This window comes from Meriones unguiculatus, chromosome 12 (genome assembly GCF_030254825.1).
Source record: "Meriones unguiculatus strain TT.TT164.6M chromosome 12, Bangor_MerUng_6.1, whole genome shotgun sequence".
In the NCBI taxonomy this organism is placed as follows: domain Eukaryota; kingdom Metazoa; phylum Chordata; class Mammalia; order Rodentia; family Muridae; genus Meriones; species Meriones unguiculatus.
Window position 1 is genome coordinate 1,301,868 of NC_083360.1, and position 15,924 is coordinate 1,317,791.

Below are 15,924 nucleotides of genomic sequence, written 5' to 3' on the forward strand. Positions count from 1 at the left end.
CCATCCATCCACCCACCCATCCACCCATCCATCCATCCATCCACCCACCCATCCATCCATCCACCCATCCATCCATCTATCCATCCATCCATCTATCCAATCATCCATCCATCCATTCATCCATCCACCCACCCAGCCACCCAGCCACCCACCCATCCATCCATCCATCCATCCATCTATCCACCCAGCCACCCAGCCACCCACCCATCCATCCACCCATCCATCCATCCATTCATCCATCCACCCACCCACCCAGCCATCCATCCACCCAGCCACCCAGCCACCCACCCATCCATCCACCCATCCATCCATCCATTCATCCATCCACCCACCCACCCAGCCATCCATCCACCCACCCACCCAGCCACCCACCCATCCATCCACCCATCCATCCATCCACTCATCCATCCATCCATCCATCCATCCATCCATCCATCCAGCCACCCAGCCACCCAGCCACCCACCCACCAAGTAAGCATCCGTTAACTTCTCTAGGTAAAGGGACTTTTTTAATCTCCTCGAGGGTTTGGTGGCCTGGACAGAGCACAGATACCCTGACTGGTGTCATCGTGTGAGCCAAGGCTGCAGAGACAAATACACAGCCCACTTTCTCGCCCCTGGGTGTGGTGGTGACTTGCCGGGAATGAGGCTGGCCAGACATCATGGGTGCCAAATCTAGAAAGCTGGTCCCCTGGCTGAGCAGCTGGACCCTTACGATCCTCAGAGACATAGCTTCAGTTTCAGATAACTCCCTTTAGATGCAGACTAAGGACTCCACCAAAGCCGAGTAAACCAGCGAGTGTGAGAGGCAGAAGGCCAGATGGCAGGAATACCAAGAACATTCCCTTCCGTGTGTCACGGACACTGGTCAAACCCCATGTTTTGCTGCTCTTCCAATGGCAGCGGAATGGGCTCTCACTCACAGTGACATTAAGAACACCCCCAGGGCTGCCTCACCCGTACGCAGATCATTCCAACCACAGGGTCAGAAGGCCAGGTGGGGAGCGAACCCCCTCCTGGCCCCTTGGTGGCCAGCCGCCTCCAGCAGAGTGGACCTTGGGAAGAACGGGTCTGGGGTGCAGCTGGAAAACCCACCTGCTCCCTCTGCTCTAGGCTGCACTAGCCAGCCAGCCCCAGGCCACCCTGCTGAGCCTTGTTGGGTGTTAACCTCCTTTCCGGGTACCAGGATCAGCCACGGAAGACCAAGAACGGTCTGGAACAGTTCATGACTCGCCCTATGGAGGGGAGGCGATGCTATAAAAATCAGTTACATACTGGCATAAGGAGACGAGCGGGCTGCTCTGGCAAAAACAGCATGTGAAAAGAATTCTGTTATAAAATGACTACCTCCTATATATGGTAAAGACAAATAATCATCCACTTCCCCAGTTCATGTATTTTGCAAGTTCCTGTTTTTAAATACCCGTTTTTCTGAAAAGCTCGCCTCAGAGGCTGAACTCATAGGTGGCCACAAAAGGAACATCAAGCCATCATGGAGGTGACCTGTAAGTCTTTGCAGGGGGACAGGAGGTGAGGGAAGGGCTATTTCAGAGACCCTGTAGCTCACCCACAGGGAAAACCAGGCCACTTGGGAAAAGTCCAGACACATCAGCCCCAGACTTTTTGTCACTTTTGGTTCCTGTTTCCTGGGAGGCTGGAGAGCCCTGCAGAAAGGGGATCTCCGAGGGCTCTTCCAGCCTCCTCGTCCTGGGTGGCCTGCACCTGCTCTGGGCACTGTGAAATGTCTAGGATCGACACTGGGGCAGGAGTCATGGCCTATGAGATGTACCGATCCCTAGGCAGTTATGATGGCAGCAAAGCTGCCTTTCTGCATGTGTACAGCTTAAGTGAGAAGCCCCAGACTCCCTTCCCGTGAGCAGCTCTGCCTGGGGCTGCTTCCGAGCCGTGCACTAGGACAGACCCAGCGGAGGGCAGGGACCTTTACCTGCAGAAGCTCGTCAGTGCATGCGTGGAAGGAGCCATAGCCCCCTTCCAGCCAATTTCAGCTGAGCCCTGCTGGGAGATGCAACCGAGTCTACGTTTGTTATTCTACCTAAGACACTTCATTTTTCTGTGTTTTTTTTTTTTTTTTCCTGTTTCCCACCTCAGTCTTGGGAAGATTTGAGTCCCACTGCTTCCCCACAACCATTCTACTGGGAGACAACTGATCAGAAACACATGAAGAACACCCATCTAGAGTTCCACTAAGCTCTGGGAACAGGACCCCGGTAAGGCCACTGTGCTGACCTTTATGGGGTCTGAAATAGCTGCAGTATATTTTGGGTGGCCTTCCAGCTACTTCAGCGGGACACTGGGAATCCATCATTCATTCAGTGAGCATGTGCGGAATTTACGTCTGCACCACTCAAAGAGTTGCCAACAGCTTAGTGACCCGTCACAGGGCCCCTCGGGGGCTGCTGTTTACCTGGGATGCTACCTACAGCCAGCCCTCCCGGCTTCCACCAGTCCTGCTAGACCGCCACACTCTGATTCCCCGTGTGTGAGCCAGACCTCAGTGGTCCTGAGAGACTGTCATTTTCCCAGGAGCATAGAGCGCCACCGTAAAAAGCCAGGACCACTTAGCTGCCCGTCTCTCCTGCCCCCAAGAGAGATGTCCAAGGGAGATTGTGCAACCCACTCTGAAAATTGGTTCCAGGCACTGCCCTCAGAAAAGTCCCTCACTGAGCATTTGAACTTCTCCCCCTTCTGCCACAGTCCATTTCCTCTTCCTGGCCTGTATGCTAGAGAATTAGGTGTGGCAACTTCCGAGAAGGGAGGGAGGTGCCCCCCCCCCACCTCCAGGACATCCTACAGCTCTGAATGAGAGCATTCCTTCACAGTCATTGTACTGGAACCAAAACCCTTCCTGTGAAGGTCACCTGCCCCCATGGGAAGTCCCCCACCCCCTGCATCCTTGTCAAAGCTCCCCTCACCCCCCACCCCCTCACTCTCACTCCCCCTCCACTGCCACCGCCATCCTCTCCACCCTGGAGAACAAGGTTCATTAGCCTGCCGAGAAATCACAACTATGCCCCCGGTGCAGTACATCTGCGGTCTCGTCAACCATCAGCATCTACTGCAAGGGGCAGGAGGACTTCGGGGCTCTGGGCAAATGGGGCTTCTGGTGCCTTGGAATGTCTGCAAACTTGGGATTCCATCTGATGGCGTTAGGTAGCCTGAAAGTCAGACCCACCAGAGGGCTTTTAAAAATTCTCATGGCAGAACCCCACCCGCTGGTAGGACCTGGGAGCTTGCATCTCTAACAAGTTCCCAAGGGCTGCGGCTGCTGCTGCTGCTGCGGCAGCGGCAGCTGCTGGACCACACTCTGTCTCCAGAGAATACTCTGTGACATTTGTGGTGCGGTGTTAGCCCCAGCAAGGCCATTTCCACAAAGACTGTTTAAAACATGACTCCAGGATAACATATTACGCAAAATCCCAGAAGCACAAATTGGCATCAGGGTCAAGAGGTAGAGGGGGGTGAAGAAGTGAAGCCGGACGAGCCGCAGCCAAACATTTAAGAGCAAAGCTCGGGAAGACTTGTGCCTCCAGTAAGGAGCACGCTGCAAGGGACTGTGGCCAAAGCCTTGTTTATAGTCAGGCTTTCCACCTCACTGCTAAGGCGACCACAGCTGATCTGGGCCAAACAGGCCTGCCCTGCCCAGACCTGCCCAAGGTGCTCCCTCAGTCCTTGAAGGTGGTAGGAGGTGGGGAGGGTGAAGGGGGTGCAGAACAGGGGCTATCTGCCTCAGCCTGCCAGCCTGGGTGGAGTCTAGCATCCCTGAAGAGCTGAGAAGACAGGGTTCTGACCCTTTTCTACCATCACATTTCTAGAAACACAGACGCTAAAACATGAATAGATGAACCCACTCAGCTTCTTTCCAAATTCCTATGCCCATTCCATTCCTTTGGTCTGGAAGTTCCTTTCTTGTGGCCACTCTTAGCCTTGCCTCAGCAGTCAGCCAGGCCCTTCTGTCTGGGGGGTGGTCCCAGGCTCTGCTGCCTACTCTCTTGCTTCCACACTTCTGGCACCCTTAAGGCCACGAGCATTCCCATCCAGCCAGTGTCTACTCTCCTTGTCTTTTCTGGGGAAAATTACCATTTCCTCCCCTTAACAACAAGAACAGGGAGAGAGGAGTGAGGAGATAGAAGGAAAGGTGGCTGCGTGCAGAGCGAAGCTGGGAAGATATTTTCTCTCGGGGGAGGGGGCAAAGCTTGTAGAGGCCTGGCCTGGCAGGTCCCCGGAGGTTTTGAGGAAGGGGTATCCAGGCACGCTCAGGGTAAGCGTGGGTGGGGTGGATTCTCGACAGGACAGGGAGGGTGGAGCTGTAGCAGGGGTAGCCCTGTGGAGGGTTTGCAAGTGTGAAAAATGCAGGGAAGGGTCTGCAGCTGTCGGGGAAACCTCCTTGTCCCTGACCCTCCTGATTTAGCCACATCCCGCTCTGGGGGACTAGCTGGCCTGGGCTAGCCTTCATTGGCTTTCACCCTCATGTTGCTTCCATCTTTGACCTTGCCCTTCCCAGTGTCTGGCACAGTGCCCAGGCCCTGCCCGGGCTCAGAAAGGGTTCCCTTCTTTCCTCTTTCAGCTCCAGGGCACCCTTCATGTTGCCGTGGTGGCAGAATGGAGCAGGGCTGGAAGAACAATAGGGGATGGGGTGAGGCGAATAATACATCCCACTGAGCCTCCCTGGACCGAATACCAGCCGCACAATGCTGATCTTGGCAGGGAGCCCACCATCCACCAGCCCCCTGCAGGCCTCTGGGGTATGGCTAATTAAAGACATGGTTACTCATTTCATTCCCAAGTCACTATTTAAGGAAGTAGAACCATGCCATTCCTATAAGGCCTCTGACCCGATACTAGAGGCAAACAATGCCAGGGCTTGTCCAAGGGACCATAAATGCAGAGCTGTTCAAAGAGCAATTGAGGGCCAGAAAGGGAGGACAGCACAGGCCACACAGCTGGCCCAGCTGCTGGATGATCCCTCCTCCCCACTCCCTCCCCTTCCTTCTGTGCCCTGCAGAATCTGGTGGCAGCCCCTCCCAGCACTCCTGCATTTAGCTCCTGGTATTCAGACTCACAGCTGACTCAGAAAAGCACTAACGATCTCTGTGGATTTCAGCCAGAGCCACTTCCAACATTTGGGATTTTTCAGGGGTTTTGTTTGTTCTTTCTTTTATTTTTGAGTCAGGGTTTCTCTGGGTAGCCTTGGCTGACCTGGACTCGTTTTGTAGACCAGGTTGGCCTCGAACTCACAGAGATCCACCTGCCTCTGCCTCCCCGAGGGCTGAGATCACAGGCGTGAGCCACTGTCCCTGGCTAAAGTTGCAGATATTATTACAGTAATAAGGTGAGTAACTAATATACCATTTAAGGATAGAAAACATTTTTCCTTGAATAATGTCCCCAAGAAACTGTCGTGGTTCTTTTTTTTTATTGTTTTGCTTTGGTTTATTTCCATTTTAATAATTTTTTATGTACAAAATGAATTCGTTTTCTTCCGTCTGAATTCATAAAGCTCAGTGACATTTGGGATTAGATTAGATAGGGCTGACAGGATGGCTCAGGAGGTGAAGGCTCGTCACCCAGTCTAGCCAGTACGTTCTCTCTCCACAGGGTAGAAAGAGATCCCCTCCCTTGGGTTGTTCTCTGACCGCCACATGTGGGCCTTGGAGCATCTGCTGAAATTGATTTGTAACAGAATAAGAAAAAAAAATTAAAGTTGCTAAATAACTTTAAAACTAATTTTTATTGAGCTAATCTGACAAAATAGCTTTAGTCCAAGAGAAGGGCTTGTTCCCTAATTGAGTAATTAAAACTCATTCAGGCTAATTCAGAAGATCTTCTGGGAACAGAAAAAGTGTCCTCAGTCTGAAAGGAGGAGTGGAGGAGCAGAGGAGAGGAGCGTCTTAGGAACTGAGAGGTAATGAGCAGCTTTGGGGAGGGAGCCAAACACAGTGTGGAAACTCATTCACCTTTCGGGCTTTCCTGCTGACCTCTGGCAGGGAGGGCTCCCAAAGTCCCTTCCAGACTTTGTGTGTCTGCCTTCCCCAGCTGGGAACTGGAAGATCACATTTCCTTGCAGGAGGGGTGGCATTTTCCCTTTGGGAAGACAGCGCTGCTCTTCTTTCTAGAGACCAAGATCACTGATCTCTTTGTTCCGCGGTCTCTGTTGAAAAGGGAGACCATGCTGGCCAACTAGCTTTTCCCAGGCCCACCCCCCTCCAGCAGAGGGACTCAGTGCAGACTGTAGGGCAGGCCTCTCCTGCAGGGTTCCCAGACGCCTCTGGGGCGCAAGCATGGACCCTACTCTCTGTCCTGGCATCCAGGCATGCTGGCATGCTGGTGCGGCCTTTAACCCCGGCACTTGGGAGGCAGAGGCAGGTGGATCTCTGTGAGTTTGAAATTAGCCTGGTCTACAGCATGAATTCCAGGACAGCCAAAGCTACACAGAGAAACCCTGTCTCAAAAACCACCACCAACAACAAAATCAACCCCCCCCCCACACACACAATCTCTGTCATGGCTCCCAGGGCTGAGCCTGCAGCACTTACAGAGTCATATGTGGTTGATATGTGTGTCTGTCTCTACAAACATCTCTCTATATTTTCAACAAAAGGGCATCGGTTAAGGTTTCCCCAGATGCAGGACTCTAAGAAACTGCCTTCAATTGTCTAGAGTTGTTTTCCATTGGCACATCATATCAGCAGACAGTTGGGCGATTGATTTGGAAGTCGAAATTAAGTTTATACTGATGTTTGGCCTGAAGGAACCCTGGTAAAGTTTTTTTATACCTAAGGTTACTGATCTGTAAAATGGGTTCCTGTTCCCTCTCCAGGTGATTTCAAAGGCTAGACAGGGCAGTATAGAGAAAGGTACTTATTAAAGTAATTGACAGAGCCAGGCCTGGTGGACATGCCTGTAGTTCCAGCACTGGCAAAGCCGTCCTGGTACACAATGAGTGTCAGGCTGGCCTGACTGATCACAACGGGAGCCCGCCCTCACACAACACAATGACAAAGTCCAGTGACTGGCCGGAAGCGTAAAGTGGGGTTTGTAAACAGGGGCTGGTGTTTATGCCACTGAAGAAGTGTTTACAGGGCACCCCTGGGTGGGTGCCAGCAGGAGGACGCAGGTGTGTCAGAGGGCCTGCTGCACATCCCTGAAAAAGGATACTCTCTGCCACAATGCACAGCCTAATTGGGATCAGTCACCAGGCGGTCAGATGCTTGCAGGTTCTGGGGGTGAGCCGCTCTGCTGGGGAGCCCAGGAATGCAGCCTGATTTCCTGGTTCAAAAATCACACCTGTGAAATTCTAGCCAGGTGGGAAATTCTTAGCCTGAGTCTCCTGAAGCCACGGTTCATTATCAAGTTATTTTTCCAGGTCACTCTGAGGTCACCTTCTTAAGTAACACCAGAGTCTGAGAGGACAGCCCCTCGGGTCAGCCACAAGGGCTTTGCCTAAAAATCCACAGTGACACCTCTTACACTGACCATTTCCTATGTATCAGGTTCCGCACATACAGCCCCGCCATCTGTTTGAAGGCTCTCCAGGGACAAAAATCTCCCGCAGGACAGCTGAAACTCAGGGGAGGTAAGGCCCAGCCACTCACCCACAGTCCAGCCAGCAGATGACAGACCAACGTTCCAGGCCTTCCGGGTCCTGGTGCCCGTTACCACCAGGCTTGTCTCCACGAGTTAATCCCACCTTCTGTCACTCAGAGTTTGCGCATCAGAGAACCAAAGGGGCTCTAAGACTCTCATTCCTCTCACCTGCTGAGGAAGGAACGCAGCCTGAGGTCACACATCGGGTCCTATGTTGCTCCATACCCTCCAGAATTATCCTCCTAGCCTTTCTCATGTCATGTTACCCCAGTGTCTGCTCAAGACACGCTGTAAGAGTAGCCTGGTTTGATTTCTCTTGTTTGGACAAGTGTCCGCTTTTCTGAAGCACGTGCTTGGAGCAAGAGCGCCACCTGGTGAAATAGCTGGGTCACTGCCAACAGTAATTCCTTCAGGCAGAACCAGGCGGAAGTGGCAGGCCAGCAGGATGCAGCTTCTGAAGGCTGAATAGTGTCTGTGAAGGCTGGGTAGCTCTCTCACTTTCTGGATATGTTTGACAGCGCCCAGAACTCTCTCAGCAATGTCCAGGTCCAGATCTCACTGAGATGGACAGATGTTGCTCAGTACAGGTTTGAGACTCTGAAGGTGTCCATTTCTTGGGTTCAAAGCCCAGGCCTGGGATCAGGAAGGTGGAACTCAGAACCACACCCAGGACTGTGTTCCATCTCTCTATACCATTTAAACATGTTGTTTACCAGAACCTTCTGCTATTCGTTTCAATGTTCTAAAAATACGGCTTACTGCGTATGCAGACTTTGGGGAGGCTCGCCTATCAGTTTTGCACCCGTATTAAACGCCTCTTATAGAGGGCTTCTTTGTAAAGCTGCTGCCGTCAGCTAGCAGTGCACAGACATGCCCATCTTCCCGCCCTGACTGACACCGGCCCAGATTTATCTACCTCACCAACACTTACCTCCCACGTGCTTGATACGCCACCGCCAGCCAACAGTGAACTCACAAACCAGCACTCATGCTGGGGCACCACCAGGGAGGCTGCGTGGGTGGTGGCCACGCCTTTAAGCCCAGCATCTGGGAGGCAGAGGCAGGAGGATCTCTCTGAGTTCGAGGCCAGCCTGTTCTACCTAATGAGTTCCAGGATAGCCAGGACTACACAGAGAAACTCTGTCTTAGGAAAAAAAAAAGTCAATCATGGCAGATCACCACTCCCCCGGCTGTCAGTGGCCTTGTCAAGATACAAGGTTTGCCATGGTCGGGGTCACCAGGCCATCAGTCCAGGCAAAGATTTCTGTCCACACTGTGCCTTCGTCTAGATTGGCCTCGGCAAGCTGAAGTCTGTCCTAGAGTGCCTGTCCCCCCACACGGCACTATGCCCGCTGCACGGAAGCATCCCGCCCACCTGACTAGCCACGGAGGGAGCTGCCAAGCAGGGACGGCTAAGGGTGGGCTTGTCTGTGAAGTGCGGGATCTTATGCAACAAGTGTGTGTGTTTTCTGGGGTGACGGCTTATCACGTCCCGCCCACTCTCCAGGAAAGCTTTGACCTTGTAAGGACTAGTCTCTACAAAAGTCTTCAGTCTTTATGGAGCAAATGAAGGATGTCAGGGTCAACTGTGGCTATAGAAACAGCAGGAGCAGCCACCGCAGCACCCAGGCATTTCCCAGAGCCGGGGGCCTCGGGTCCCTTTTCTGCATAAACAGATTCTCAACAGCATGATGCACACTTCTTTCCTTGTTCCCGCTTGCTTCTCAGTCTTCTCAGCCCTCCACAGTCCTCGGAGTTTTAGAAGGCGCCACTCTCCTCCGGAACACCCATCCACTGCCGTGCCCTGCCGTCAGCCAGATGGCTTCTGTGCCGGCCTCACTGTGCCTCCGGCAGCCCCACACTTCACAGACAGTCCTGTCAGCACACAATGTTTTTAACTGTATTTCTGTTTATCTGTCTTCTCCACCGTGTGGAGGATCGGGAGAGCAGCCCACCAACTTACTCATTTTGGAATCCTTAGTACTTAGCATGAATGTTAAAGTGTTTCAATGAATAGATAATTAAATTGCGATTGAAGGAACAAATACTTGTAATATTCTTTTCTGAAAAACATTCCTTGGCTCTTTCAGTAATATCTGAGCTCTTGGTAGGGACGATGGAAAGGCCGATTTCACCCCCTTCTTAATGTTTCCTGGGTGAGGAGTGAGGCTCTGATAGTCGGGGCCTGTGAGTGGGGCACAGCCCAGCGGGGCCTGGGGGAGTGAATCCAGCCACTCTACCATTCTGAGAACGCACAGTGCCCACTTTGCAGTTAATGGCTCTGGCCAGGCCGTGGAGCATTTTGCTGCTTCTGCTCACTTCCCATTTGCCTCCACCCATACCTAGAGTGCTCAAGAGAGCAGACAACTGACCACAATTAGAAGAGTTGGCTGAGCCAGCTGTTTTCTGTCCCGTCCGTCCCCCCCTCCACACACACATACAGGGCCTCGGAACCCCACAGTTTTGTTGTTAGAGACCAAACTGGTTTGGTCAACTTGCTTCCACATCAGGATAGAGAGCTGGATTTCATGACCAGAAAGGCTTCCTCCGAGGAGTTCAATGGCCAGCTTTACTCTACTTACTTCTGCTGGAACAAAATTCATAAGAAATCTGATAAGATCTGGGGGACCGCTCCAACCTTTGCAACTTCTCCCACACACGTCAGTGGAAAGTAAGCTTGAGGCAGGAGCCCTAGCCAGCTGGTTTCCTCCGCTGTGGGGACAAGGCTCTTGGGGAAACACGACTGAGGCCCATGGCTGTGGTTGTCAGTGAATCATCACGCTTGCCCCAAACAACAGAGACATTCCTGTGTTTTTGCAGGGTGGGGTCTCTCGCTCTGTTTGGGGCCTCCTGTGGTGTGGTTGGGCCTGTAAGGTTTCCTCACCACGGATTCTCTTGTCCCAAAGCCACTGAGCCACGAGCAGCCCTCCACAGCGCTTCTCAAAGATGCAGGTCCGCTTCCAGATGTGGAACCTGAGGACTCAACCAGCTGTGGGTAGAAGAGCTAGTTAAGCCTGCCATGGCCACATCAGCACTGAACATGCCCAGACTTCTTTCTTGTCCGTTCTCTAAAATATACTTACACAGCATTTACACTGGATTGCGTGTTATGACACATAACCTTAGAATAGTGTTAGAGGCTATTTAAAACACGCATGAGAACAAGCACAGGTTATTTCTAAAATATACCTTATTTTATTTGTTTGTTTGCTTATTCTTTATTCGTTTACTTATTTGGGATTAGGCTCTCACAATATTGTCCAGGCTGTTCTCACAACTCCTGTGCTCAAGGGATCCTCCTGCCTCAGCCTTCCTAGTGCTGGGACTCCAGGCAGACGCCATCACAGAGGATGGGACGGGCCTGCAGATGGGACCTACAGATCTGGCCTGCAAGTGGGTCCTGTTTCCAGGAGAGCAACCTGCAGCAGCCTCGTGTCTCTCTGAGGCTCTGTGGGCAGCGATTGGACCCTCTCCTGTCCCCTCCTCTGGGCCACAGAGAAGGAAACAGCAGCCCAAATGCAGAGCCAAGCAAAGGAAACTCACATTGCTCCTCCTCCTTGATGCCCATTCACTTCCAGACGCTCCGGTTACGGATGGGCCACAGCCCTGACCCGTGGCTTTCTGCCTCCAAACGGTCTTACCTTGGCTCCAGGTCTTCTGTCTCTCTGTTCTTTCATTGGTGAAGTGTGCCTGTATGGATTGGTGATAGCCTCAAGATCAAAAGCCAAGAATATCAACCACTTCCAAAATGTTCTCTGGCTTTATCTTACATCCACTGTTTACCATAGCCTTTAGGTACCTGCTGTCCCACACACTGGAAGGCTGTGTGTGGGCTTCTTTGACAGCAGAGCATCTCAGTAATGGAGTCTGGATTTGATGGGAGGGGTCTGACTTATGAAGCTGTGCTCCTCATCATTCAGGGAACCCTGGTGTTTCAGAAAATGATCCAAGAAATTGGATTGCTTGAACGCATTAACAGGAACACTTAAAACAAGGCCAAAGCCAGTCCTGGGGGAGTTGCATCAGGGTCCTCTGTACTGTTTCAAATATGGCTTCAAATATGGCCCAAGCCCCGCCCTCTTTTCTAAATACCTCCCACTGCCTCCTCACTAGGCCCCACGATTCTCAGCCCTAAGCACTGCCAGTTCCTTCATGTTCTCCATCTTTTTAGTCCTGGGGAGGAAACATGGCATAGAAAATGAGGATAGCTTGCTGGTTTTGAGGTTGTTAAATTCATATCAATGTGTCCATAGCTGACTGAGTCTGTGCACCACGGTAAAAGATCCACTGGATCAGGGAACCCTTCACAAAACAGCTTTGCCACAGTTACCCACAGCTGCCAATCCATCAACCTTATTCTGACCTGAAGCCTATTTGCATCATTAGCACAGCAAGTGACCATGGCATTTCATTGCCGGCTTCTTCTGATCTTCCTGACTCAGTGTTTCTGGGATGGAAAGGAGGAAGGAAGGAAGGAAGTAAGGAGGGAGGGAGGGAGGGAAGGAAGGAAGGAAGGAAGGAGGGAGGGAGGGAGGGAAGGAAGGAAGGACAAAGAGTAACCAGTTCTCGCCCTGCTGAGAAGCCCCGGTTGGGACCACCCTTTATTCTGCTGACTTCACTCAATTCCAAAGTTACAAAACTCGCTCTTGTTGTGGTGCCTGTTACAGGAACTGGCAGGATCTGAGGTGGTTCTGAGGCTATGGAAGCTTCCCTACCTCAGCAGTCTGTCTCACCCAATCTCATTTCCCCTCTAACATCTGCTGAGCTCGAGTTCGCCTCGTATGTCCTTCTCCTTTTTAAAACTCAACTGACAAGTTTCTTGTCCCACATCCTCCTCCTCCCTCCTGGATAAAGAAGTGACTGCGCTGCCTTTCTGAGTGATTAAACACTCTGGAAACCTGGGAGCCATCCACATCTCCAGCTGGTGCCACAGCGTGCTGCAGCTCTGGGTGGGGAAATGTTTTCCAAGGACTCTCCAGAAGCACTTGGCTTTGTTTCGAAGTCAGTTCAGCTGTGGTAAATCTTGACACCCTTTCGGAGCAAAACACCACTCGATGCTTAAGGGAAGGAAATGGTGGCAGATTCAGGGGAGGTTGAGGAAGGATTGAATTGCTCTTCTTAAAGCAGCATTTTGGTGATCCAAATACAAAGGAAACCCAATGCATGGGAAAGCATGCTGTCTAAACACACTTTCTTCAGAAAGAAAGGAAGGAAGGAAGGAAGGAAGGAAGGAAGGAAGGAAGGAAGGAAGGAAGGAAGGAAGGAAAAAAGGAAGGGAAAGAAAGAAAGAAAGAAAGAAAGAAAGAAAGAAAGAAAGAAAGAAAGAAAGAAAGCCAAATTATCAGGGAAAAATACACTTCACAAAGTGGCATATATTGGGAGAGAGCTGGAGATTTTTAAGAAACCTGAAATGTAAGGGGGTTAGCCCAGACTTAGTTATTAATATCTTGGAACCAGCTGGGGATTAAAATTAGGCTGTAAAATCATTACACCATTTGCTATGCCAAGCTGGAAATAACACGTTTCTCACATACTTCTACAGAAGACAAGTAGTACAGTGGGACACAGGAGAGGCGATTTGGTCTCGCTGTCTTTGTCTTCTCATTTGTTGGGTTCATAATTCCTTTCACTGAGCACACAGATTGAAGAAGGGTCAAAGTGCAGAGGGGAAGGCCGGGTCTTGGTGTCAGGCTGCTGGCTTTGTCCCCAGTGATGGTGGGCGCTAAGGTTCGCCTCTCTATGCCACCATCCCCTCCTCTAGAAATGAATGCCATGACAGTAATGACTCTGGTCCACTCTGCACGCAGGTGGAGCTCAGAACGCTCTCAATAACGCTAGCCACTGTTAGGTGATGACCTTACAGCAAGTTCTGCCAGGTCCCTGGCAGCCCACTTCAAAAACCAACAACCCAAGACTGATAGAGAAAAAGTGAAAGTGGGATGTAAATAAGCAAGCACACAAGAGACAGGTGAGGGCAACTACACAAGGCCTCAGACACCGTGGGTAAAATGGCAGGCTCTAGAAATGTGAAGCACGCAACGACCAGGGCTAGAGAAAAAGCCACAAGAGCTACATCAAGGAACTGAGTAAACAGATAGAAATCTCTCTGTGAATTAATCTCAGGACCAGGTGGCCCCATCTGTAAATTCTCTAGGACATTTAAAGACTTGACACCCATTTTCCTCATCTAACTCTCCCAAACAATGCAGCAGGATGAACCTCCAACTTCATTCTGTGAGATCAGCATTAGCCAGAAGCAAAACAAAACCACAACAGCTCCTTACTCTTTTTAGAACTCTGCCCTCAAGCTGTGCATGGCATGGCGGTGTACCCCTTTAATTCCAGCACACTCTGGGGCCAGCAGGCAGATCTCTGTGAGTTCGAGGCCAGCTTGGTCTTCTATAAAGCAAGTCTAGGACAGCCTGGGTTATCACACACAGAAACACTGGTTCAAAAAACCAAAAACCTAATCAAAGCAAAAACTGCCCTCCCTGACCTAACACCTTCCATATTCTCTCACTCCAAAATATTTTCTCCTCAGCTGTGGTCCCTACCTCTGCTAGCATTCAACTTCCCCCAGAGCCGGGCAGTTGTTGTGGTTTGAGTGTTCCTTGGTAAACTCTCAGGGGCTGGGACGTTCCTGTCACATAACAGATGCTCAGTAAAAGTTTTCTGAAGAAGTCACCACACCGAGTAATCGCTCACTTGTTGGGAGACTGGCACACAGACATGGAGGATGGGAATGACCTCCGAAGGCAGATAAACAAGAGAGCCCTATCAGGGGGAGGAAGGAATTGGGTTTTGTTTGTTGTTTGATTTTAAAGCAAGGGTACTCAGTGGCCAAGCAACGCTGGACGGTCACGAACACAGATATCCGCTGGAACTGCCTGTGAATGAAGATTACACAGCAAAGGGGCCACATAGGACCGTCTGAGCGGGCTGCGCAGATGGGGCGGGGCTGGGGAACGCCAGACCCTCAGGCAATAGGTTTGGTTTCTCTTTCTTTCTTTTTTTTAATTCATACATAGTCAGTTGTACATATGAGGTGAGTACAGAGTGATAATTTGATACATATATGTAATGATATGTAATGTATGATGTTCCAATCAGGGTGATAAGTGCTCCCTTCCCCTTAAACAGCATTGCTTTGTGTTGGGAACCTTTGGGCTCTTCTCTCCTCCTCCTCCTCCTCCTCCTTCTCCTCCTCCTCCTTCTCCTCCTCCTCCTCTTCTTCCTCCTCCATCTTCTAAAATTGAATCTGTTCCTGCTACAGGACATTTTGCTGTATCCTCCAACTTAACAGTGTCTTCCCATCTGTGTTCTGGCTTCCCCTTCATCTCTCCTCCCTCTTCCCTTCCCAAGCCCCCATTTATACTCTGCTCCTGAGAAATTAACTGATGCAGCTGCCACAAATGAGTAAGGACATGCAGCATTTGCCTCTGTGTCTAGCACTTCCCTGATGAAACGCCCCATCCTGTTTCACTTCACCGCTGCCAGCAACACAGAGCTCTAGTCTCTTGTACCTTTAGGCAAGATTTTGAAGTTTTTTTCCTTTCTTTCTTATAGTACTGAGATGGAGAAATGCTGGAACGGGCAAGGGACACGTGAGGATATTGTTTTTATGTGGGTAAGACCTCAGCAAGTCTGTAGAAACAATACAACCGTGGTAGAGTGGAGTATCTAAGAGGGGGAAGAGTGCTGAGGACGAGGCTAGAGCCCAAATCACAAGACGGCACCAGCAAGGAGGAAGCCTCTGCCTGCACCTCAGGCTCCAGGCAGGAATTACGATACGGAGAACGGATCCTCTCAGGCTGCCAGGATAAAGTGTCCTGGAGTCTAGCCTCTTTATAGTGTGGCTGCTCCTCTGGCTCAGCTGAAGACGCTCAAGGGGCAGGTGGAGGCTGAAAGGGAGAGTAGCAGAGATGGAGAGAGGAAAACGCCTGCTTCCATGCTGCCGTGCTTGTGATTTTGAGTGATGCTTTCTATTTGGGGTGATCCCCATTGCAATAGCTTCCCCCTGTCCTTTGGTACCCCTTCCTCAGCACCCTTCCAAGTGCAAGGAGAATCACCCCACAGTAAATTAGCAGGGAGAAACTGACATGCACGGCCTTTCCCTTTCCCCTTTGCAGCCTCCTTTTCCTTTAAGGAGACAGATGGAAGGCAGAGCACAGGGCTTCACTCTGCGCCTGCCTGTGGCATGGGGCAGTGCTCTGGGCGTGCCCTGGCTCTGTAGGAATGGACACGGTTTCCGCCTTAGGAGCCTTTTGCCCACGTGGACCGCACATTCTCCAGTGTGTGCTTTACTGGGGGAAAGCAGTT

At 51.2% G+C, this 15,924-nt stretch overlaps 2 long non-coding RNA genes across 3 annotated transcripts; one reads left to right on the plus strand and one right to left on the minus strand.

The window, feature by feature from the left end:
• Window positions 1-1,457: 1,457 nt before the first annotated feature.
• Window positions 1,458-5,843, plus strand: LOC132646785 (uncharacterized). 2 transcript variants are annotated; one of them, XR_009585027.1, is made up of 3 exons: window positions 1,458-1,505; window positions 2,110-2,228; window positions 5,617-5,843. It is a non-coding gene; the product is annotated as an uncharacterized LOC132646785 (long non-coding RNA). The 2 variants fall into 2 exon arrangements; XR_009585028.1 differs by lacking the exon at window positions 5,617-5,843 and adding an exon at window positions 5,235-5,340.
• On the minus strand, window positions 5,424-7,915 carry LOC132646784 (uncharacterized). Its single transcript, XR_009585026.1, has 3 exons — window positions 7,614-7,915; window positions 5,976-6,169; window positions 5,424-5,681 (listed from the first exon to the last, which is right to left on the minus strand). It is a non-coding gene; the product is annotated as an uncharacterized LOC132646784 (long non-coding RNA).
• Between the last annotated feature and the right edge of the window lie 8,009 nt (window positions 7,916-15,924).